Source organism: Perognathus longimembris, unplaced genomic scaffold (genome assembly GCF_023159225.1).
Source record: "Perognathus longimembris pacificus isolate PPM17 unplaced genomic scaffold, ASM2315922v1 HiC_scaffold_4458, whole genome shotgun sequence".
Classification (NCBI taxonomy): domain Eukaryota; kingdom Metazoa; phylum Chordata; class Mammalia; order Rodentia; family Heteromyidae; genus Perognathus; species Perognathus longimembris.
The window spans coordinates 3,017-25,376 of record NW_025959777.1 but is presented as its reverse complement, the minus strand read 5'-3'; the positions used below and the strand labels follow the sequence as shown (position 1 = coordinate 25,376).

The 22,360-nt window shown below is 60.2% G+C and overlaps 8 non-coding genes across 8 annotated transcripts; all 8 read right to left on the bottom strand.

Moving 5' to 3' along the window:
• Positions 1 to 94, bottom strand: Trnay-gua. The gene is made up of 2 exons: positions 58 to 94; positions 1 to 36 (listed from the first exon to the last, which is right to left on the bottom strand). It is a non-coding gene; the product is annotated as a tRNA-Tyr (tRNA).
• A 2,770-nt stretch (positions 95 to 2,864) lies between these two features.
• Positions 2,865 to 2,958, bottom strand: Trnay-gua. Its single transcript has 2 exons — positions 2,922 to 2,958; positions 2,865 to 2,900 (listed from the first exon to the last, which is right to left on the bottom strand). It is a non-coding gene; the product is annotated as a tRNA-Tyr (tRNA).
• A 2,778-nt stretch (positions 2,959 to 5,736) lies between these two features.
• Trnay-gua lies at positions 5,737 to 5,830 on the bottom strand. The gene is made up of 2 exons: positions 5,794 to 5,830; positions 5,737 to 5,772 (listed from the first exon to the last, which is right to left on the bottom strand). It is a non-coding gene; the product is annotated as a tRNA-Tyr (tRNA).
• A 2,766-nt stretch (positions 5,831 to 8,596) lies between these two features.
• Positions 8,597 to 8,690, bottom strand: Trnay-gua. The gene is made up of 2 exons: positions 8,654 to 8,690; positions 8,597 to 8,632 (listed from the first exon to the last, which is right to left on the bottom strand). It is a non-coding gene; the product is annotated as a tRNA-Tyr (tRNA).
• A 2,774-nt stretch (positions 8,691 to 11,464) lies between these two features.
• Trnay-gua lies at positions 11,465 to 11,558 on the bottom strand. Its single transcript has 2 exons — positions 11,522 to 11,558; positions 11,465 to 11,500 (listed from the first exon to the last, which is right to left on the bottom strand). It is a non-coding gene; the product is annotated as a tRNA-Tyr (tRNA).
• Positions 11,559 to 14,340: 2,782 nt separating this feature from the next.
• Positions 14,341 to 14,434, bottom strand: Trnay-gua. The gene is made up of 2 exons: positions 14,398 to 14,434; positions 14,341 to 14,376 (listed from the first exon to the last, which is right to left on the bottom strand). It is a non-coding gene; the product is annotated as a tRNA-Tyr (tRNA).
• A 2,779-nt stretch (positions 14,435 to 17,213) lies between these two features.
• On the bottom strand, positions 17,214 to 17,307 carry Trnay-gua. Its single transcript has 2 exons — positions 17,271 to 17,307; positions 17,214 to 17,249 (listed from the first exon to the last, which is right to left on the bottom strand). It is a non-coding gene; the product is annotated as a tRNA-Tyr (tRNA).
• A 2,776-nt stretch (positions 17,308 to 20,083) lies between these two features.
• Trnay-gua lies at positions 20,084 to 20,177 on the bottom strand. The gene is made up of 2 exons: positions 20,141 to 20,177; positions 20,084 to 20,119 (listed from the first exon to the last, which is right to left on the bottom strand). It is a non-coding gene; the product is annotated as a tRNA-Tyr (tRNA).
• Between the last annotated feature and the right edge of the window lie 2,183 nt (positions 20,178 to 22,360).

Sequence of the window (22,360 nt, the reverse complement as noted above, 5' to 3'; positions counted from 1 at the left end):
TCCTTCGAGCCGGAATCGAACCAGCGACCTAAGGATGGCCGCGGCTGGGTGCCCAGTCTACAGTCCTCCGCTCTACCAGCTGAGCTATCGAAGGGGTGCTCACTGTGTGGGCTGGGTGCTTGCTCTTTGAGGCCAGGAGGCGGGCAGGGTGTGTCCCAGGAATGCAGCAGGTCCCGCGGTGACAGTGACTGGCTAGGACTGGGAACCCGCCGCCCCGCCTCCCGCGAATCCCGCCCCCAAGCTTTCCAGGAGCCACTGGCTGTCTAGTCTGGGACCCAGAAGCCAGGGAGTACTGCCAGGGCAGTGCTGGTGGTGGCTGGCAGGCCAAAGACAGGTGGCTGAGGCGGCTTGGAGAGGCGCCCCAGGAAGCAGAGGGAGAAGCAGAGGAGGAGGCAAAGGCTGCCCTGTCCAGCGCCCCAGCCCAGGCATGCCCACCTCCTTCTGCCTGCCTCTGGGGGCATTGCTGAAGCTCCAGGCGGGCATGCTAACACAGGCACGCGCTTGTGCTCACACACACACACACACACACACACACACACACACGGACATACACACGCTCACCCTCAGTCAGGGGGACCCTTGGGATGGTAGACCCCACTGAGTCAACATGCCATGCACTTCTGGGGAAGAGAGAAAAATGAAGACCAAAGCCAGTGAGAGGAGGCAAGGGTCAGAGAAGAGTGACAAGGCCAAGGGAAGCCATGGCCAAGAAAGGAGGGAAAGGAAAGAGGAAGGGGAAGAGGAAGTGGAGAGAGGACAATGGCTGGCAATGCATAAGCAGCAGCTTGCGCCGGATGCCCCTCGTGGTTCTGCCGCCCAGGAGGCCAGTGTGCCCATTCCTACCCCAGAGGGTGAACATGTCACGCAAGGCCCAGCCAGCATGCCAAGCTAGCTGCATCCGGCCACTTCCTGGGCCACGCTGTTTCTCAGCATGCTGTCACCCATGGCTCAGGCCTCTTCTTCTTTAGGCAGAGCTCCAGCTTTTTGAGGCCAAGGGACCTTCTGCAGCCTGCATGAAGGATCCCTTCACACAGCTGCCGGATGGAGGACAAGGTGTTTGCTGGGGAAGCTGGGGGTGTGCGGGTCATAGAGTCTCCTGAGTGGAAAGGAAGGCTTCACCCATCCCTCAGTCAATCAACTAACGAGGAATCACCCACCACACGGGTGATGGGAGCAAGGCTTTGGAGGGAGTGTCACTGGACTGGGGAGCTGCCCCTCCCTCCCTCCCTGCCTCCCTCCCTCCCTCCCTCCCTTCCTTCCTTCCTTCCTTCCACTGGCCTTGGAGGTCTAGGCTTCCTGGTGCTACCCACTTGGTGTTTCCCCTGTGTGTGCTCAGCTAACTGTGTCCATCAGGAGTGTGGCCACGTTTCCGTGAGCCTCTTCGACAGCCAGGCCTGGGCCTAATCCACACCACTCACTGCATCCTCTCAGCAAACTGGGACATGCTGCCTCCTGCAAGTTTTCTGCCATGGCAGGCCTCAGTCTCTTCCTGCTGTGGTCCACGTGGGACTGGAAGGGAAAGCTACCTGTGCTGGTCATGTGCAGGAGGAGGCCCTTTGGTGGCCAACTGAGGGCTAACTTGAGGTGCCTCTGCGAGGACACGGATGCCCGTGAAGCTAGCGGGCCTCCTGCCTAGCTTTGCCACAACAGGCCAGCCCTCCTGCCCCAACTCCGCTCCCTTGCCTTGTAGTATCCCCTGTCCCTTGAGATCTTGCTGGACCTCTGGGTGTTCACTCTGTGTCCCCTGTGCCTCCTGGGCTGCAAGGGCCAGGGGCCATGGTGGAGGGAGCCAGGCACTTCTGCCCACCAGGCACGCACTGCAAGAGAACCCATCTCTAAACACTGCAGCCGGCCAAGGCAACACTCCTGTAGCTCCTAGCACCTGCAGGATGCACGCAAAGGTGGCTCCAGGAGAAGTGGGCAGCTGGGCCACTTGCCTGTCAAGGCCAAGCCCTCCTGGGCAGCACCACTCAAAGACCCAACAGGGCCAGACCCTGCTGTCTCCTGCTCAACTCCTTTGCCATGAACAGGGCTTTTGTTGAATGGATAGGATAGGATTGGATTGGGTTGGATTGGGGACTGACATTCCAACCACCAGGCAGACACGGGAAGAGGGATGCGGAGCAGGAGACTCAGTGGGCACGGGAAGAGACCCACAGTGGCCACCATGGGAGAGGCAGGGAGGGGGAGCAGACAAAGAGAGCCGAAAGACAGCAGAAACCAGCCAGAAAGGAGGGGAGACACAGAGACAGAGACAGAGACAGACAGAGACAGAGACAGAGACAGAGACAGAGACAGAGACAGAGACAGAAGAAGAGCTGCAGGGAAGGGTGGAGAGGAAAGTGTGAGGGGAGGAGGTATTCAGGACACTGTGAGATGCCTTTGCAGAGATGGGGCCTGAGAAACAGACTGGACGGCTGAGCCTGGCTAGCCAGTATGGGAATTGCTTCTTTGGTTTCTCCAGGGTCCCGAGGGCTGCCCAAGAGGTGGGAGTTCCAGGCCTGTCTGTGCTCAGTGGCTTGAGCACAAGCTTCGGGTGTGAGGGGCGGCTGTGTTTTGGTGAGGGGCAAGCTAGAGGAGGCATGGTGGGGATGGAGCTTGTAGTCTAGGGCAGCCAAAAGTGGAGGAGCTGAGGCGAGTCAAGAGGAAGCAGGCCAGGGGATGCCTGTTGGGCCTGAAGAGCTTGTGAGGGGGGGAGTGGGTGCTGGAGTGAGGGAGCCCCAGCTGGGCTGTGTGCTCCTGGGCTGGAAGCTCAAGCAAGGGTTTTGCCATGCATGGAGGCTTGGGGACTAGCGGTGGGCGGGGTCAGCGCGGCCAGGTACCTTGGGGGCGTGCCTGTGTGTGCACCAAAAGCCTCCTGCACGTCCTTCGAGCCGGAATCGAACCAGCGACCTAAGGATGGCCGCGGCTGGGTGCCCAGTCTACAGTCCTCCGCTCTACCAGCTGAGCTATCGAAGGGGTGCTCACTGTGTGGGCTGGGTGCTTGCTCTTTGAGGCCAGGAGGCGGGCAGGGTGTGTCCCAGGAATGCAGCAGGTCCCGCGGTGACAGTGACTGGCTAGGACTGGGAACCCGCCGCCCCGCCTCCCGCGAATCCCGCCCCCAAGCTTTCCAGGAGCCACTGGCTGTCTAGTCTGGGACCCAGAAGCCAGGGAGTACTGCCAGGGCAGTGCTGGTGGTGGCTGGCAGGCCAAAGACAGGTGGCTGAGGCGGCTTGGAGAGGCGCCCCAGGAAGCAGAGGGAGAAGCAGAGGAGGAGGCAAAGGCTGCCCTGTCCAGCGCCCCAGCCCAGGCATGCCCACCTCCTTCTGCCTGCCTCTGGGGGCATTGCTGAAGCTCCAGGCGGGCATGCTAACACAGGCACGCGCTTGTGCTCACACACACACACACACACACACACACACACACACACACGGACATACACACGCTCACCCTCAGTCAGGGGGACCCTTGGGATGGTAGACCCCACTGAGTCAACATGCCATGCACTTCTGGGGAAGAGAGAAAAATGAAGACCAAAGCCAGTGAGAGGAGGCAAGGGTCAGAGAAGAGTGACAAGGCCAAGGGAAGCCATGGCCAAGAAAGGAGGGAAAGGAAAGAGGAAGGGGAAGAGGAAGTGGAGAGAGGACAATGGCTGGCAATGCATAAGCAGCAGCTTGCGCCGGATGCCCCTCGTGGTTCTGCCGCCCAGGAGGCCAGTGTGCCCATTCCTACCCCAGAGGGTGAACATGTCACGCAAGGCCCAGCCAGCATGCCAAGCTAGCTGCATCCGGCCACTTCCTGGGCCACGCTGTTTCTCAGCATGCTGTCACCCATGGCTCAGGCCTCTTCTTCTTTAGGCAGAGCTCCAGCTTTTTGAGGCCAAGGGACCTTCTGCAGCCTGCATGAAGGATCCCTTCACACAGCTGCCGGATGGAGGACAAGGTGTTTGCTGGGGAAGCTGGGGGTGTGCGGGTCATAGAGTCTCCTGAGTGGAAAGGAAGGCTTCACCCATCCCTCAGTCAATCAACTAACGAGGAATCACCCACCACACGGGTGATGGGAGCAAGGCTTTGGAGGGAGTGTCACTGGACTGGGGAGCTGCCCCTCCCTCCCTCCCTGCCTCCCTCCCTCCCTCCCTCCCTTCCTTCCTTCCTTCCTTCCACTGGCCTTGGAGGTCTAGGCTTCCTGGTGCTACCCACTTGGTGTTTCCCCTGTGTGTGCTCAGCTAACTGTGTCCATCAGGAGTGTGGCCACGTTTCCGTGAGCCTCTTCGACAGCCAGGCCTGGGCCTAATCCACACCACTCACTGCATCCTCTCAGCAAACTGGGACATGCTGCCTCCTGCAAGTTTTCTGCCATGGCAGGCCTCAGTCTCTTCCTGCTGTGGTCCACGTGGGACTGGAAGGGAAAGCTACCTGTGCTGGTCATGTGCAGGAGGAGGCCCTTTGGTGGCCAACTGAGGGCTAACTTGAGGTGCCTCTGCGAGGACACGGATGCCCGTGAAGCTAGCGGGCCTCCTGCCTAGCTTTGCCACAACAGGCCAGCCCTCCTGCCCCAACTCCGCTCCCTTGCCTTGTAGTATCCCCTGTCCCTTGAGATCTTGCTGGACCTCTGGGTGTTCACTCTGTGTCCCCTGTGCCTCCTGGGCTGCAAGGGCCAGGGGCCATGGTGGAGGGAGCCAGGCACTTCTGCCCACCAGGCACGCACTGCAAGAGAACCCATCTCTAAACACTGCAGCCGGCCAAGGCAACACTCCTGTAGCTCCTAGCACCTGCAGGATGCACGCAAAGGTGGCTCCAGGAGAAGTGGGCAGCTGGGCCACTTGCCTGTCAAGGCCAAGCCCTCCTGGGCAGCACCACTCAAAGACCCAACAGGGCCAGACCCTGCTGTCTCCTGCTCAACTCCTTTGCCATGAACAGGGCTTTTGTTGAATGGATAGGATAGGATTGGATTGGGTTGGATTGGGGACTGACATTCCAACCACCAGGCAGACACGGGAAGAGGGATGCGGAGCAGGAGACTCAGTGGGCACGGGAAGAGACCCACAGTGGCCACCATGGGAGAGGCAGGGAGGGGGAGCAGACAAAGAGAGCCGAAAGACAGCAGAAACCAGCCAGAAAGGAGGGGAGACACAGAGACAGAGACAGAGACAGACAGACAGAGACAGAGACAGAGACAGAGACAGAGACAGAGACAGAGACAGAAGAAGAGCTGCAGGGAAGGGTGGAGAGGAAAGTGTGAGGGGAGGAGGTATTCAGGACACTGTGAGATGCCTTTGCAGAGATGGGGCCTGAGAAACAGACTGGACGGCTGAGCCTGGCTAGCCAGTATGGGAATTGCTTCTTTGGTTTCTCCAGGGTCCCGAGGGCTGCCCAAGAGGTGGGAGTTCCAGGCCTGTCTGTGCTCAGTGGCTTGAGCACAAGCTTCGGGTGTGAGGGGCGGCTGTGTTTTGGTGAGGGGCAAGCTAGAGGAGGCATGGTGGGGATGGAGCTTGTAGTCTAGGGCAGCCAAAAGTGGAGGAGCTGAGGCGAGTCAAGAGGAAGCAGGCCAGGGGATGCCTGTTGGGCCTGAAGAGCTTGTGAGGGGGGGAGTGGGTGCTGGAGTGAGGGAGCCCCAGCTGGGCTGTGTGCTCCTGGGCTGGAAGCTCAAGCAAGGGTTTTGCCATGCATGGAGGCTTGGGGACTAGCGGTGGGCGGGGTCAGCGCGGCCAGGTACCTTGGGGGCGTGCCTGTGTGTGCACCAAAAGCCTCCTGCACGTCCTTCGAGCCGGAATCGAACCAGCGACCTAAGGATGGCCGCGGCTGGGTGCCCAGTCTACAGTCCTCCGCTCTACCAGCTGAGCTATCGAAGGGGTGCTCACTGTGTGGGCTGGGTGCTTGCTCTTTGAGGCCAGGAGGCGGGCAGGGTGTGTCCCAGGAATGCAGCAGGTCCCGCGGTGACAGTGACTGGCTAGGACTGGGAACCCGCCGCCCCGCCTCCCGCGAATCCCGCCCCCAAGCTTTCCAGGAGCCACTGGCTGTCTAGTCTGGGACCCAGAAGCCAGGGAGTACTGCCAGGGCAGTGCTGGTGGTGGCTGGCAGGCCAAAGACAGGTGGCTGAGGCGGCTTGGAGAGGCGCCCCAGGAAGCAGAGGGAGAAGCAGAGGAGGAGGCAAAGGCTGCCCTGTCCAGCGCCCCAGCCCAGGCATGCCCACCTCCTTCTGCCTGCCTCTGGGGGCATTGCTGAAGCTCCAGGCGGGCATGCTAACACAGGCACGCGCTTGTGCTCACACACACACACACACACACACACACACACACACGGACATACACACGCTCACCCTCAGTCAGGGGGACCCTTGGGATGGTAGACCCCACTGAGTCAACATGCCATGCACTTCTGGGGAAGAGAGAAAAATGAAGACCAAAGCCAGTGAGAGGAGGCAAGGGTCAGAGAAGAGTGACAAGGCCAAGGGAAGCCATGGCCAAGAAAGGAGGGAAAGGAAAGAGGAAGGGGAAGAGGAAGTGGAGAGAGGACAATGGCTGGCAATGCATAAGCAGCAGCTTGCGCCGGATGCCCCTCGTGGTTCTGCCGCCCAGGAGGCCAGTGTGCCCATTCCTACCCCAGAGGGTGAACATGTCACGCAAGGCCCAGCCAGCATGCCAAGCTAGCTGCATCCGGCCACTTCCTGGGCCACGCTGTTTCTCAGCATGCTGTCACCCATGGCTCAGGCCTCTTCTTCTTTAGGCAGAGCTCCAGCTTTTTGAGGCCAAGGGACCTTCTGCAGCCTGCATGAAGGATCCCTTCACACAGCTGCCGGATGGAGGACAAGGTGTTTGCTGGGGAAGCTGGGGGTGTGCGGGTCATAGAGTCTCCTGAGTGGAAAGGAAGGCTTCACCCATCCCTCAGTCAATCAACTAACGAGGAATCACCCACCACACGGGTGATGGGAGCAAGGCTTTGGAGGGAGTGTCACTGGACTGGGGAGCTGCCCCTCCCTCCCTCCCTGCCTCCCTCCCTCCCTCCCTCCCTTCCTTCCTTCCTTCCTTCCACTGGCCTTGGAGGTCTAGGCTTCCTGGTGCTACCCACTTGGTGTTTCCCCTGTGTGTGCTCAGCTAACTGTGTCCATCAGGAGTGTGGCCACGTTTCCGTGAGCCTCTTCGACAGCCAGGCCTGGGCCTAATCCACACCACTCACTGCATCCTCTCAGCAAACTGGGACATGCTGCCTCCTGCAAGTTTTCTGCCATGGCAGGCCTCAGTCTCTTCCTGCTGTGGTCCACGTGGGACTGGAAGGGAAAGCTACCTGTGCTGGTCATGTGCAGGAGGAGGCCCTTTGGTGGCCAACTGAGGGCTAACTTGAGGTGCCTCTGCGAGGACACGGATGCCCGTGAAGCTAGCGGGCCTCCTGCCTAGCTTTGCCACAACAGGCCAGCCCTCCTGCCCCAACTCCGCTCCCTTGCCTTGTAGTATCCCCTGTCCCTTGAGATCTTGCTGGACCTCTGGGTGTTCACTCTGTGTCCCCTGTGCCTCCTGGGCTGCAAGGGCCAGGGGCCATGGTGGAGGGAGCCAGGCACTTCTGCCCACCAGGCACGCACTGCAAGAGAACCCATCTCTAAACACTGCAGCCGGCCAAGGCAACACTCCTGTAGCTCCTAGCACCTGCAGGATGCACGCAAAGGTGGCTCCAGGAGAAGTGGGCAGCTGGGCCACTTGCCTGTCAAGGCCAAGCCCTCCTGGGCAGCACCACTCAAAGACCCAACAGGGCCAGACCCTGCTGTCTCCTGCTCAACTCCTTTGCCATGAACAGGGCTTTTGTTGAATGGATAGGATAGGATTGGATTGGGTTGGATTGGGGACTGACATTCCAACCACCAGGCAGACACGGGAAGAGGGATGCGGAGCAGGAGACTCAGTGGGCACGGGAAGAGACCCACAGTGGCCACCATGGGAGAGGCAGGGAGGGGGAGCAGACAAAGAGAGCCGAAAGACAGCAGAAACCAGCCAGAAAGGAGGGGAGACACAGAGACAGAGACAGAGACAGAGACAGAGACAGAGACAGAGACAGAGACAGAGACAGAGACAGAAGAAGAGCTGCAGGGAAGGGTGGAGAGGAAAGTGTGAGGGGAGGAGGTATTCAGGACACTGTGAGATGCCTTTGCAGAGATGGGGCCTGAGAAACAGACTGGACGGCTGAGCCTGGCTAGCCAGTATGGGAATTGCTTCTTTGGTTTCTCCAGGGTCCCGAGGGCTGCCCAAGAGGTGGGAGTTCCAGGCCTGTCTGTGCTCAGTGGCTTGAGCACAAGCTTCGGGTGTGAGGGGCGGCTGTGTTTTGGTGAGGGGCAAGCTAGAGGAGGCATGGTGGGGATGGAGCTTGTAGTCTAGGGCAGCCAAAAGTGGAGGAGCTGAGGCGAGTCAAGAGGAAGCAGGCCAGGGGATGCCTGTTGGGCCTGAAGAGCTTGTGAGGGGGGGAGTGGGTGCTGGAGTGAGGGAGCCCCAGCTGGGCTGTGTGCTCCTGGGCTGGAAGCTCAAGCAAGGGTTTTGCCATGCATGGAGGCTTGGGGACTAGCGGTGGGCGGGGTCAGCGCGGCCAGGTACCTTGGGGGCGTGCCTGTGTGTGCACCAAAAGCCTCCTGCACGTCCTTCGAGCCGGAATCGAACCAGCGACCTAAGGATGGCCGCGGCTGGGTGCCCAGTCTACAGTCCTCCGCTCTACCAGCTGAGCTATCGAAGGGGTGCTCACTGTGTGGGCTGGGTGCTTGCTCTTTGAGGCCAGGAGGCGGGCAGGGTGTGTCCCAGGAATGCAGCAGGTCCCGCGGTGACAGTGACTGGCTAGGACTGGGAACCCGCCGCCCCGCCTCCCGCGAATCCCGCCCCCAAGCTTTCCAGGAGCCACTGGCTGTCTAGTCTGGGACCCAGAAGCCAGGGAGTACTGCCAGGGCAGTGCTGGTGGTGGCTGGCAGGCCAAAGACAGGTGGCTGAGGCGGCTTGGAGAGGCGCCCCAGGAAGCAGAGGGAGAAGCAGAGGAGGAGGCAAAGGCTGCCCTGTCCAGCGCCCCAGCCCAGGCATGCCCACCTCCTTCTGCCTGCCTCTGGGGGCATTGCTGAAGCTCCAGGCGGGCATGCTAACACAGGCACGCGCTTGTGCTCACACACACACACACACACACACACACACACACACACGGACATACACACGCTCACCCTCAGTCAGGGGGACCCTTGGGATGGTAGACCCCACTGAGTCAACATGCCATGCACTTCTGGGGAAGAGAGAAAAATGAAGACCAAAGCCAGTGAGAGGAGGCAAGGGTCAGAGAAGAGTGACAAGGCCAAGGGAAGCCATGGCCAAGAAAGGAGGGAAAGGAAAGAGGAAGGGGAAGAGGAAGTGGAGAGAGGACAATGGCTGGCAATGCATAAGCAGCAGCTTGCGCCGGATGCCCCTCGTGGTTCTGCCGCCCAGGAGGCCAGTGTGCCCATTCCTACCCCAGAGGGTGAACATGTCACGCAAGGCCCAGCCAGCATGCCAAGCTAGCTGCATCCGGCCACTTCCTGGGCCACGCTGTTTCTCAGCATGCTGTCACCCATGGCTCAGGCCTCTTCTTCTTTAGGCAGAGCTCCAGCTTTTTGAGGCCAAGGGACCTTCTGCAGCCTGCATGAAGGATCCCTTCACACAGCTGCCGGATGGAGGACAAGGTGTTTGCTGGGGAAGCTGGGGGTGTGCGGGTCATAGAGTCTCCTGAGTGGAAAGGAAGGCTTCACCCATCCCTCAGTCAATCAACTAACGAGGAATCACCCACCACACGGGTGATGGGAGCAAGGCTTTGGAGGGAGTGTCACTGGACTGGGGAGCTGCCCCTCCCTCCCTCCCTGCCTCCCTCCCTCCCTCCCTCCCTTCCTTCCTTCCTTCCTTCCACTGGCCTTGGAGGTCTAGGCTTCCTGGTGCTACCCACTTGGTGTTTCCCCTGTGTGTGCTCAGCTAACTGTGTCCATCAGGAGTGTGGCCACGTTTCCGTGAGCCTCTTCGACAGCCAGGCCTGGGCCTAATCCACACCACTCACTGCATCCTCTCAGCAAACTGGGACATGCTGCCTCCTGCAAGTTTTCTGCCATGGCAGGCCTCAGTCTCTTCCTGCTGTGGTCCACGTGGGACTGGAAGGGAAAGCTACCTGTGCTGGTCATGTGCAGGAGGAGGCCCTTTGGTGGCCAACTGAGGGCTAACTTGAGGTGCCTCTGCGAGGACACGGATGCCCGTGAAGCTAGCGGGCCTCCTGCCTAGCTTTGCCACAACAGGCCAGCCCTCCTGCCCCAACTCCGCTCCCTTGCCTTGTAGTATCCCCTGTCCCTTGAGATCTTGCTGGACCTCTGGGTGTTCACTCTGTGTCCCCTGTGCCTCCTGGGCTGCAAGGGCCAGGGGCCATGGTGGAGGGAGCCAGGCACTTCTGCCCACCAGGCACGCACTGCAAGAGAACCCATCTCTAAACACTGCAGCCGGCCAAGGCAACACTCCTGTAGCTCCTAGCACCTGCAGGATGCACGCAAAGGTGGCTCCAGGAGAAGTGGGCAGCTGGGCCACTTGCCTGTCAAGGCCAAGCCCTCCTGGGCAGCACCACTCAAAGACCCAACAGGGCCAGACCCTGCTGTCTCCTGCTCAACTCCTTTGCCATGAACAGGGCTTTTGTTGAATGGATAGGATAGGATTGGATTGGGTTGGATTGGGGACTGACATTCCAACCACCAGGCAGACACGGGAAGAGGGATGCGGAGCAGGAGACTCAGTGGGCACGGGAAGAGACCCACAGTGGCCACCATGGGAGAGGCAGGGAGGGGGAGCAGACAAAGAGAGCCGAAAGACAGCAGAAACCAGCCAGAAAGGAGGGGAGACACAGAGACAGAGACAGAGACAGACACAGAGACAGAGACAGAGACAGAGACAGAGACAGAGACAGAGACAGAAGAAGAGCTGCAGGGAAGGGTGGAGAGGAAAGTGTGAGGGGAGGAGGTATTCAGGACACTGTGAGATGCCTTTGCAGAGATGGGGCCTGAGAAACAGACTGGACGGCTGAGCCTGGCTAGCCAGTATGGGAATTGCTTCTTTGGTTTCTCCAGGGTCCCGAGGGCTGCCCAAGAGGTGGGAGTTCCAGGCCTGTCTGTGCTCAGTGGCTTGAGCACAAGCTTCGGGTGTGAGGGGCGGCTGTGTTTTGGTGAGGGGCAAGCTAGAGGAGGCATGGTGGGGATGGAGCTTGTAGTCTAGGGCAGCCAAAAGTGGAGGAGCTGAGGCGAGTCAAGAGGAAGCAGGCCAGGGGATGCCTGTTGGGCCTGAAGAGCTTGTGAGGGGGGGAGTGGGTGCTGGAGTGAGGGAGCCCCAGCTGGGCTGTGTGCTCCTGGGCTGGAAGCTCAAGCAAGGGTTTTGCCATGCATGGAGGCTTGGGGACTAGCGGTGGGCGGGGTCAGCGCGGCCAGGTACCTTGGGGGCGTGCCTGTGTGTGCACCAAAAGCCTCCTGCACGTCCTTCGAGCCGGAATCGAACCAGCGACCTAAGGATGGCCGCGGCTGGGTGCCCAGTCTACAGTCCTCCGCTCTACCAGCTGAGCTATCGAAGGGGTGCTCACTGTGTGGGCTGGGTGCTTGCTCTTTGAGGCCAGGAGGCGGGCAGGGTGTGTCCCAGGAATGCAGCAGGTCCCGCGGTGACAGTGACTGGCTAGGACTGGGAACCCGCCGCCCCGCCTCCCGCGAATCCCGCCCCCAAGCTTTCCAGGAGCCACTGGCTGTCTAGTCTGGGACCCAGAAGCCAGGGAGTACTGCCAGGGCAGTGCTGGTGGTGGCTGGCAGGCCAAAGACAGGTGGCTGAGGCGGCTTGGAGAGGCGCCCCAGGAAGCAGAGGGAGAAGCAGAGGAGGAGGCAAAGGCTGCCCTGTCCAGCGCCCCAGCCCAGGCATGCCCACCTCCTTCTGCCTGCCTCTGGGGGCATTGCTGAAGCTCCAGGCGGGCATGCTAACACAGGCACGCGCTTGTGCTCACACACACACACACACACACACACACACACACACACACACGGACATACACACGCTCACCCTCAGTCAGGGGGACCCTTGGGATGGTAGACCCCACTGAGTCAACATGCCATGCACTTCTGGGGAAGAGAGAAAAATGAAGACCAAAGCCAGTGAGAGGAGGCAAGGGTCAGAGAAGAGTGACAAGGCCAAGGGAAGCCATGGCCAAGAAAGGAGGGAAAGGAAAGAGGAAGGGGAAGAGGAAGTGGAGAGAGGACAATGGCTGGCAATGCATAAGCAGCAGCTTGCGCCGGATGCCCCTCGTGGTTCTGCCGCCCAGGAGGCCAGTGTGCCCATTCCTACCCCAGAGGGTGAACATGTCACGCAAGGCCCAGCCAGCATGCCAAGCTAGCTGCATCCGGCCACTTCCTGGGCCACGCTGTTTCTCAGCATGCTGTCACCCATGGCTCAGGCCTCTTCTTCTTTAGGCAGAGCTCCAGCTTTTTGAGGCCAAGGGACCTTCTGCAGCCTGCATGAAGGATCCCTTCACACAGCTGCCGGATGGAGGACAAGGTGTTTGCTGGGGAAGCTGGGGGTGTGCGGGTCATAGAGTCTCCTGAGTGGAAAGGAAGGCTTCACCCATCCCTCAGTCAATCAACTAACGAGGAATCACCCACCACACGGGTGATGGGAGCAAGGCTTTGGAGGGAGTGTCACTGGACTGGGGAGCTGCCCCTCCCTCCCTCCCTGCCTCCCTCCCTCCCTCCCTCCCTTCCTTCCTTCCTTCCTTCCACTGGCCTTGGAGGTCTAGGCTTCCTGGTGCTACCCACTTGGTGTTTCCCCTGTGTGTGCTCAGCTAACTGTGTCCATCAGGAGTGTGGCCACGTTTCCGTGAGCCTCTTCGACAGCCAGGCCTGGGCCTAATCCACACCACTCACTGCATCCTCTCAGCAAACTGGGACATGCTGCCTCCTGCAAGTTTTCTGCCATGGCAGGCCTCAGTCTCTTCCTGCTGTGGTCCACGTGGGACTGGAAGGGAAAGCTACCTGTGCTGGTCATGTGCAGGAGGAGGCCCTTTGGTGGCCAACTGAGGGCTAACTTGAGGTGCCTCTGCGAGGACACGGATGCCCGTGAAGCTAGCGGGCCTCCTGCCTAGCTTTGCCACAACAGGCCAGCCCTCCTGCCCCAACTCCGCTCCCTTGCCTTGTAGTATCCCCTGTCCCTTGAGATCTTGCTGGACCTCTGGGTGTTCACTCTGTGTCCCCTGTGCCTCCTGGGCTGCAAGGGCCAGGGGCCATGGTGGAGGGAGCCAGGCACTTCTGCCCACCAGGCACGCACTGCAAGAGAACCCATCTCTAAACACTGCAGCCGGCCAAGGCAACACTCCTGTAGCTCCTAGCACCTGCAGGATGCACGCAAAGGTGGCTCCAGGAGAAGTGGGCAGCTGGGCCACTTGCCTGTCAAGGCCAAGCCCTCCTGGGCAGCACCACTCAAAGACCCAACAGGGCCAGACCCTGCTGTCTCCTGCTCAACTCCTTTGCCATGAACAGGGCTTTTGTTGAATGGATAGGATAGGATTGGATTGGGTTGGATTGGGGACTGACATTCCAACCACCAGGCAGACACGGGAAGAGGGATGCGGAGCAGGAGACTCAGTGGGCACGGGAAGAGACCCACAGTGGCCACCATGGGAGAGGCAGGGAGGGGGAGCAGACAAAGAGAGCCGAAAGACAGCAGAAACCAGCCAGAAAGGAGGGGAGACACAGAGACAGAGACAGAGACAGACAGAGACAGAGACAGAGACAGAGACAGAGACAGAGACAGAGACAGAGACAGAAGAAGAGCTGCAGGGAAGGGTGGAGAGGAAAGTGTGAGGGGAGGAGGTATTCAGGACACTGTGAGATGCCTTTGCAGAGATGGGGCCTGAGAAACAGACTGGACGGCTGAGCCTGGCTAGCCAGTATGGGAATTGCTTCTTTGGTTTCTCCAGGGTCCCGAGGGCTGCCCAAGAGGTGGGAGTTCCAGGCCTGTCTGTGCTCAGTGGCTTGAGCACAAGCTTCGGGTGTGAGGGGCGGCTGTGTTTTGGTGAGGGGCAAGCTAGAGGAGGCATGGTGGGGATGGAGCTTGTAGTCTAGGGCAGCCAAAAGTGGAGGAGCTGAGGCGAGTCAAGAGGAAGCAGGCCAGGGGATGCCTGTTGGGCCTGAAGAGCTTGTGAGGGGGGGAGTGGGTGCTGGAGTGAGGGAGCCCCAGCTGGGCTGTGTGCTCCTGGGCTGGAAGCTCAAGCAAGGGTTTTGCCATGCATGGAGGCTTGGGGACTAGCGGTGGGCGGGGTCAGCGCGGCCAGGTACCTTGGGGGCGTGCCTGTGTGTGCACCAAAAGCCTCCTGCACGTCCTTCGAGCCGGAATCGAACCAGCGACCTAAGGATGGCCGCGGCTGGGTGCCCAGTCTACAGTCCTCCGCTCTACCAGCTGAGCTATCGAAGGGGTGCTCACTGTGTGGGCTGGGTGCTTGCTCTTTGAGGCCAGGAGGCGGGCAGGGTGTGTCCCAGGAATGCAGCAGGTCCCGCGGTGACAGTGACTGGCTAGGACTGGGAACCCGCCGCCCCGCCTCCCGCGAATCCCGCCCCCAAGCTTTCCAGGAGCCACTGGCTGTCTAGTCTGGGACCCAGAAGCCAGGGAGTACTGCCAGGGCAGTGCTGGTGGTGGCTGGCAGGCCAAAGACAGGTGGCTGAGGCGGCTTGGAGAGGCGCCTTGGAGAGGCGCCCCAGGAAGCAGAGGGAGAAGCAGAGGAGGAGGCAAAGGCTGCCCTGTCCAGCGCCCCAGCCCAGGCATGCCCACCTCCTTCTGCCTGCCTCTGGGGGCATTGCTGAAGCTCCAGGCGGGCATGCTAACACAGGCACGCGCTTGTGCTCACACACACACACACACACACACACACACACACACACGGACATACACACGCTCACCCTCAGTCAGGGGGACCCTTGGGATGGTAGACCCCACTGAGTCAACATGCCATGCACTTCTGGGGAAGAGAGAAAAATGAAGACCAAAGCCAGTGAGAGGAGGCAAGGGTCAGAGAAGAGTGACAAGGCCAAGGGAAGCCATGGCCAAGAAAGGAGGGAAAGGAAAGAGGAAGGGGAAGAGGAAGTGGAGAGAGGACAATGGCTGGCAATGCATAAGCAGCAGCTTGCGCCGGATGCCCCTCGTGGTTCTGCCGCCCAGGAGGCCAGTGTGCCCATTCCTACCCCAGAGGGTGAACATGTCACGCAAGGCCCAGCCAGCATGCCAAGCTAGCTGCATCCGGCCACTTCCTGGGCCACGCTGTTTCTCAGCATGCTGTCACCCATGGCTCAGGCCTCTTCTTCTTTAGGCAGAGCTCCAGCTTTTTGAGGCCAAGGGACCTTCTGCAGCCTGCATGAAGGATCCCTTCACACAGCTGCCGGATGGAGGACAAGGTGTTTGCTGGGGAAGCTGGGGGTGTGCGGGTCATAGAGTCTCCTGAGTGGAAAGGAAGGCTTCACCCATCCCTCAGTCAATCAACTAACGAGGAATCACCCACCACACGGGTGATGGGAGCAAGGCTTTGGAGGGAGTGTCACTGGACTGGGGAGCTGCCCCTCCCTCCCTCCCTGCCTCCCTCCCTCCCTCCCTCCCTTCCTTCCTTCCTTCCTTCCACTGGCCTTGGAGGTCTAGGCTTCCTGGTGCTACCCACTTGGTGTTTCCCCTGTGTGTGCTCAGCTAACTGTGTCCATCAGGAGTGTGGCCACGTTTCCGTGAGCCTCTTCGACAGCCAGGCCTGGGCCTAATCCACACCACTCACTGCATCCTCTCAGCAAACTGGGACATGCTGCCTCCTGCAAGTTTTCTGCCATGGCAGGCCTCAGTCTCTTCCTGCTGTGGTCCACGTGGGACTGGAAGGGAAAGCTACCTGTGCTGGTCATGTGCAGGAGGAGGCCCTTTGGTGGCCAACTGAGGGCTAACTTGAGGTGCCTCTGCGAGGACACGGATGCCCGTGAAGCTAGCGGGCCTCCTGCCTAGCTTTGCCACAACAGGCCAGCCCTCCTGCCCCAACTCCGCTCCCTTGCCTTGTAGTATCCCCTGTCCCTTGAGATCTTGCTGGACCTCTGGGTGTTCACTCTGTGTCCCCTGTGCCTCCTGGGCTGCAAGGGCCAGGGGCCATGGTGGAGGGAGCCAGGCACTTCTGCCCACCAGGCACGCACTGCAAGAGAACCCATCTCTAAACACTGCAGCCGGCCAAGGCAACACTCCTGTAGCTCCTAGCACCTGCAGGATGCACGCAAAGGTGGCTCCAGGAGAAGTGGGCAGCTGGGCCACTTGCCTGTCAAGGCCAAGCCCTCCTGGGCAGCACCACTCAAAGACCCAACAGGGCCAGACCCTGCTGTCTCCTGCTCAACTCCTTTGCCATGAACAGGGCTTTTGTTGAATGGATAGGATAGGATTGGATTGGGTTGGATTGGGGACTGACATTCCAACCACCAGGCAGACACGGGAAGAGGGATGCGGAGCAGGAGACTCAGTGGGCACGGGAAGAGACCCACAGTGGCCACCATGGGAGAGGCAGGGAGGGGGAGCAGACAAAGAGAGCCGAAAGACAGCAGAAACCAGCCAGAAAGGAGGGGAGACACAGAGACAGAGACAGAGACAGACAGAGACAGAGACAGAGACAGAGACAGAGACAGAGACAGAAGAAGAGCTGCAGGGAAGGGTGGAGAGGAAAGTGTGAGGGGAGGAGGTATTCAGGACACTGTGAGATGCCTTTGCAGAGATGGGGCCTGAGAAACAGACTGGACGGCTGAGCCTGGCTAGCCAGTATGGGAATTGCTTCTTTGGTTTCTCCAGGGTCCCGAGGGCTGCCCAAGAGGTGGGAGTTCCAGGCCTGTCTGTGCTCAGTGGCTTGAGCACAAGCTTCGGGTGTGAGGGGCGGCTGTGTTTTGGTGAGGGGCAAGCTAGAGGAGGCATGGTGGGGATGGAGCTTGTAGTCTAGGGCAGCCAAAAGTGGAGGAGCTGAGGCGAGTCAAGAGGAAGCAGGCCAGGGGATGCCTGTTGGGCCTGAAGAGCTTGTGAGGGGGGGAGTGGGTGCTGGAGTGAGGGAGCCCCAGCTGGGCTGTGTGCTCCTGGGCTGGAAGCTCAAGCAAGGGTTTTGCCATGCATGGAGGCTTGGGGACTAGCGGTGGGCGGGGTCAGCGCGGCCAGGTACCTTGGGGGCGTGCCTGTGTGTGCACCAAAAGCCTCCTGCACGTCCTTCGAGCCGGAATCGAACCAGCGACCTAAGGATGGCCGCGGCTGGGTGCCCAGTCTACAGTCCTCCGCTCTACCAGCTGAGCTATCGAAGGGGTGCTCACTGTGTGGGCTGGGTGCTTGCTCTTTGAGGCCAGGAGGCGGGCAGGGTGTGTCCCAGGAATGCAGCAGGTCCCGCGGTGACAGTGACTGGCTAGGACTGGGAACCCGCCGCCCCGCCTCCCGCGAATCCCGCCCCCAAGCTTTCCAGGAGCCACTGGCTGTCTAGTCTGGGACCCAGAAGCCAGGGAGTACTGCCAGGGCAGTGCTGGTGGTGGCTGGCAGGCCAAAGACAGGTGGCTGAGGCGGCTTGGAGAGGCGCCCCAGGAAGCAGAGGGAGAAGCAGAGGAGGAGGCAAAGGCTGCCCTGTCCAGCGCCCCAGCCCAGGCATGCCCACCTCCTTCTGCCTGCCTCTGGGGGCATTGCTGAAGCTCCAGGCGGGCATGCTAACACAGGCACGCGCTTGTGCTCACACACACACACACACACACACACACACACACACACACGGACATACACACGCTCACCCTCAGTCAGGGGGACCCTTGGGATGGTAGACCCCACTGAGTCAACATGCCATGCACTTCTGGGGAAGAGAGAAAAATGAAGACCAAAGCCAGTGAGAGGAGGCAAGGGTCAGAGAAGAGTGACAAGGCCAAGGGAAGCCATGGCCAAGAAAGGAGGGAAAGGAAAGAGGAAGGGGAAGAGGAAGTGGAGAGAGGACAATGGCTGGCAATGCATAAGCAGCAGCTTGCGCCGGATGCCCCTCGTGGTTCTGCCGCCCAGGAGGCCAGTGTGCCCATTCCTACCCCAGAGGGTGAACATGTCACGCAAGGCCCAGCCAGCATGCCAAGCTAGCTGCATCCGGCCACTTCCTGGGCCACGCTGTTTCTCAGCATGCTGTCACCCATGGCTCAGGCCTCTTCTTCTTTAGGCAGAGCTCCAGCTTTTTGAGGCCAAGGGACCTTCTGCAGCCTGCATGAAGGATCCCTTCACACAGCTGCCGGATGGAGGACAAGGTGTTTGCTGGGGAAGCTGGGGGTGTGCGGGTCATAGAGTCTCCTGAGTGGAAAGGAAGGCTTCACCCATCCCTCAGTCAATCAACTAACGAGGAATCACCCACCACACGGGTGATGGGAGCAAGGCTTTGGAGGGAGTGTCACTGGACTGGGGAGCTGCCCCTCCCTCCCTCCCTGCCTCCCTCCCTCCCTCCCTCCCTTCCTTCCTTCCTTCCTTCCACTGGCCTTGGAGGTCTAGGCTTCCTGGTGCTACCCACTTGGTGTTTCCCCTGTGTGTGCTCAGCTAACTGTGTCCATCAGGAGTGTGGCCACGTTTCCGTGAGCCTCTTCGACAGCCAGGCCTGGGCCTAATCCACACCACTCACTGCATCCTCTCAGCAAACTGGGACATGCTGCCTCCTGCAAGTTTTCTGCCATGGCAGGCCTCAGTCTCTTCCTGCTGTGGTCCACGTGGGACTGGAAGGGAAAGCTACCTGTGCTGGTCATGTGCAGGAGGAGGCCCTTTGGTGGCCAACTGAGGGCTAACTTGAGGTGCCTCTGCGAGGACACGGATGCCCGTGAAGCTAGCGGGCCTCCTGCCTAGCTTTGCCACAACAGGCCAGCCCTCCTGCCCCAACTCCGCTCCCTTGCCTTGTAGTATCCCCTGTCCCTTGAGATCTTGCTGGACCTCTGGGTGTTCACTCTGTGTCCCCTGTGCCTCCTGGGCTGCAAGGGCCAGGGGCCATGGTGGAGGGAGCCAGGCACTTCTGCCCACCAGGCACGCACTGCAAGAGAACCCATCTCTAAACACTGCAGCCGGCCAAGGCAACACTCCTGTAGCTCCTAGCACCTGCAGGATGCACGCAAAGGTGGCTCCAGGAGAAGTGGGCAGCTGGGCCACTTGCCTGTCAAGGCCAAGCCCTCCTGGGCAGCACCACTCAAAGACCCAACAGGGCCAGACCCTGCTGTCTCCTGCTCAACTCCTTTGCCATGAACAGGGCTTTTGTTGAATGGATAGGATAGGATTGGATTGGGTTGGATTGGGGACTGACATTCCAACCACCAGGCAGACACGGGAAGAGGGATGCGGAGCAGGAGACTCAGTGGGCACGGGAAGAGACCCACAGTGGCCACCATGGGAGAGGCAGGGAGGGGGAGCAGACAAAGAGAGCCGAAAGACAGCAGAAACCAGCCAGAAAGGAGGGGAGACACAGAGACAGAGACAGAGACAGACACAGAGACAGAGACAGAGACAGAGACAGAGACAGAGACAGAGACAGAAGAAGAGCTGCAGGGAAGGGTGGAGAGGAAAGTGTGAGGGGAGGAGGTATTCAGGACACTGTGAGATGCCTTTGCAGAGATGGGGCCTGAGAAACAGACTGGACGGCTGAGCCTGGCTAGCCAGTATGGGAATTGCTTCTTTGGTTTCTCCAGGGTCCCGAGGGCTGCCCAAGAGGTGGGAGTTCCAGGCCTGTCTGTGCTCAGTGGCTTGAGCACAAGCTTCGGGTGTGAGGGGCGGCTGTGTTTTGGTGAGGGGCAAGCTAGAGGAGGCATGGTGGGGATGGAGCTTGTAGTCTAGGGCAGCCAAAAGTGGAGGAGCTGAGGCGAGTCAAGAGGAAGCAGGCCAGGGGATGCCTGTTGGGCCTGAAGAGCTTGTGAGGGGGGGAGTGGGTGCTGGAGTGAGGGAGCCCCAGCTGGGCTGTGTGCTCCTGGGCTGGAAGCTCAAGCAAGGGTTTTGCCATGCATGGAGGCTTGGGGACTAGCGGTGGGCGGGGTCAGCGCGGCCAGGTACCTTGGGGGCGTGCCTGTGTGTGCACCAAAAGCCTCCTGCACGTCCTTCGAGCCGGAATCGAACCAGCGACCTAAGGATGGCCGCGGCTGGGTGCCCAGTCTACAGTCCTCCGCTCTACCAGCTGAGCTATCGAAGGGGTGCTCACTGTGTGGGCTGGGTGCTTGCTCTTTGAGGCCAGGAGGCGGGCAGGGTGTGTCCCAGGAATGCAGCAGGTCCCGCGGTGACAGTGACTGGCTAGGACTGGGAACCCGCCGCCCCGCCTCCCGCGAATCCCGCCCCCAAGCTTTCCAGGAGCCACTGGCTGTCTAGTCTGGGACCCAGAAGCCAGGGAGTACTGCCAGGGCAGTGCTGGTGGTGGCTGGCAGGCCAAAGACAGGTGGCTGAGGCGGCTTGGAGAGGCGCCCCAGGAAGCAGAGGGAGAAGCAGAGGAGGAGGCAAAGGCTGCCCTGTCCAGCGCCCCAGCCCAGGCATGCCCACCTCCTTCTGCCTGCCTCTGGGGGCATTGCTGAAGCTCCAGGCGGGCATGCTAACACAGGCACGCGCTTGTGCTCACACACACACACACACACACACACACACACACACACACACGGACATACACACGCTCACCCTCAGTCAGGGGGACCCTTGGGATGGTAGACCCCACTGAGTCAACATGCCATGCACTTCTGGGGAAGAGAGAAAAATGAAGACCAAAGCCAGTGAGAGGAGGCAAGGGTCAGAGAAGAGTGACAAGGCCAAGGGAAGCCATGGCCAAGAAAGGAGGGAAAGGAAAGAGGAAGGGGAAGAGGAAGTGGAGAGAGGACAATGGCTGGCAATGCATAAGCAGCAGCTTGCGCCGGATGCCCCTCGTGGTTCTGCCGCCCAGGAGGCCAGTGTGCCCATTCCTACCCCAGAGGGTGAACATGTCACGCAAGGCCCAGCCAGCATGCCAAGCTAGCTGCATCCGGCCACTTCCTGGGCCACGCTGTTTCTCAGCATGCTGTCACCCATGGCTCAGGCCTCTTCTTCTTTAGGCAGAGCTCCAGCTTTTTGAGGCCAAGGGACCTTCTGCAGCCTGCATGAAGGATCCCTTCACACAGCTGCCGGATGGAGGACAAGGTGTTTGCTGGGGAAGCTGGGGGTGTGCGGGTCATAGAGTCTCCTGAGTGGAAAGGAAGGCTTCACCCATCCCTCAGTCAATCAACTAACGAGGAATCACCCACCACACGGGTGATGGGAGCAAGGCTTTGGAGGGAGTGTCACTGGACTGGGGAGCTGCCCCTCCCTCCCTCCCTGCCTCCCTCCCTCCCTCCCTCCCTTCCTTCCTTCCTTCCTTCCACTGGCCTTGGAGGTCTAGGCTTCCTGGTGCTACCCACTTGGTGTTTCCCCTGTGTGTGCTCAGCTAACTGTGTCCATCAGGAGTGTGGCCACGTTTCCGTGAGCCTCTTCGACAGCCAGGCCTGGGCCTAATCCACACCACTCACTGCATCCTCTCAGCAAACTGGGACATGCTGCCTCCTGCAAGTTTTCTGCCATGGCAGGCCTCAGTCTCTTCCTGCTGTGGTCCACGTGGGACTGGAAGGGAAAGCTACCTGTGCTGGTCATGTGCAGGAGGAGGCCCTTTGGTGGCCAACTGAGGGCTAACTTGAGGTGCCTCTGCGAGGACACGGATGCCCGTGAAGCTAGCGGGCCTCCTGCCTAGCTTTGCCACAACAGGCCAGCCCTCCTGCCCCAACTCCGCTCCCTTGCCTTGTAGTATCCCCTGTCCCTTGAGATCTTGCTGGACCTCTGGGTGTTCACTCTGTGTCCCCTGTGCCTCCTGGGCTGCAAGGGCCAGGGGCCATGGTGGAGGGAGCCAGGCACTTCTGCCCACCAGGCACGCACTGCAAGAGAACCCATCTCTAAACACTGCAGCCGGCCAAGGCAACACTCCTGTAGCTCCTAGCACCTGCAGGATGCACGCAAAGGTGGCTCCAGGAGAAGTGGGCAGCTGGGCCACTTGCCTGTCAAGGCCAAGCCCTCCTGGGCAGCACCACTCAAAGACCCAACAGGGCCAGACCCTGCTGTCTCCTGCTCAACTCCTTTGCCATGAACAGGGCTTTTGTTGAATGGATAGGATAGGATTGGATTGGGTTGGATTGGGGACTGACATTCCAACCACCAGGCAGACACGGGAAGAGGGATGCGGAGCAGGAGACTCAGTGGGCACGGGAAGAGACCCACAGTGGCCACCATGGGAGAGGCAGGGAGGGGGAGCAGACAAAGAGAGCCGAAAGACAGCAGAAACCAGCCAGAAAGGAGGGGAGACACAGAGACAGAGACAGAGACAGACACAGA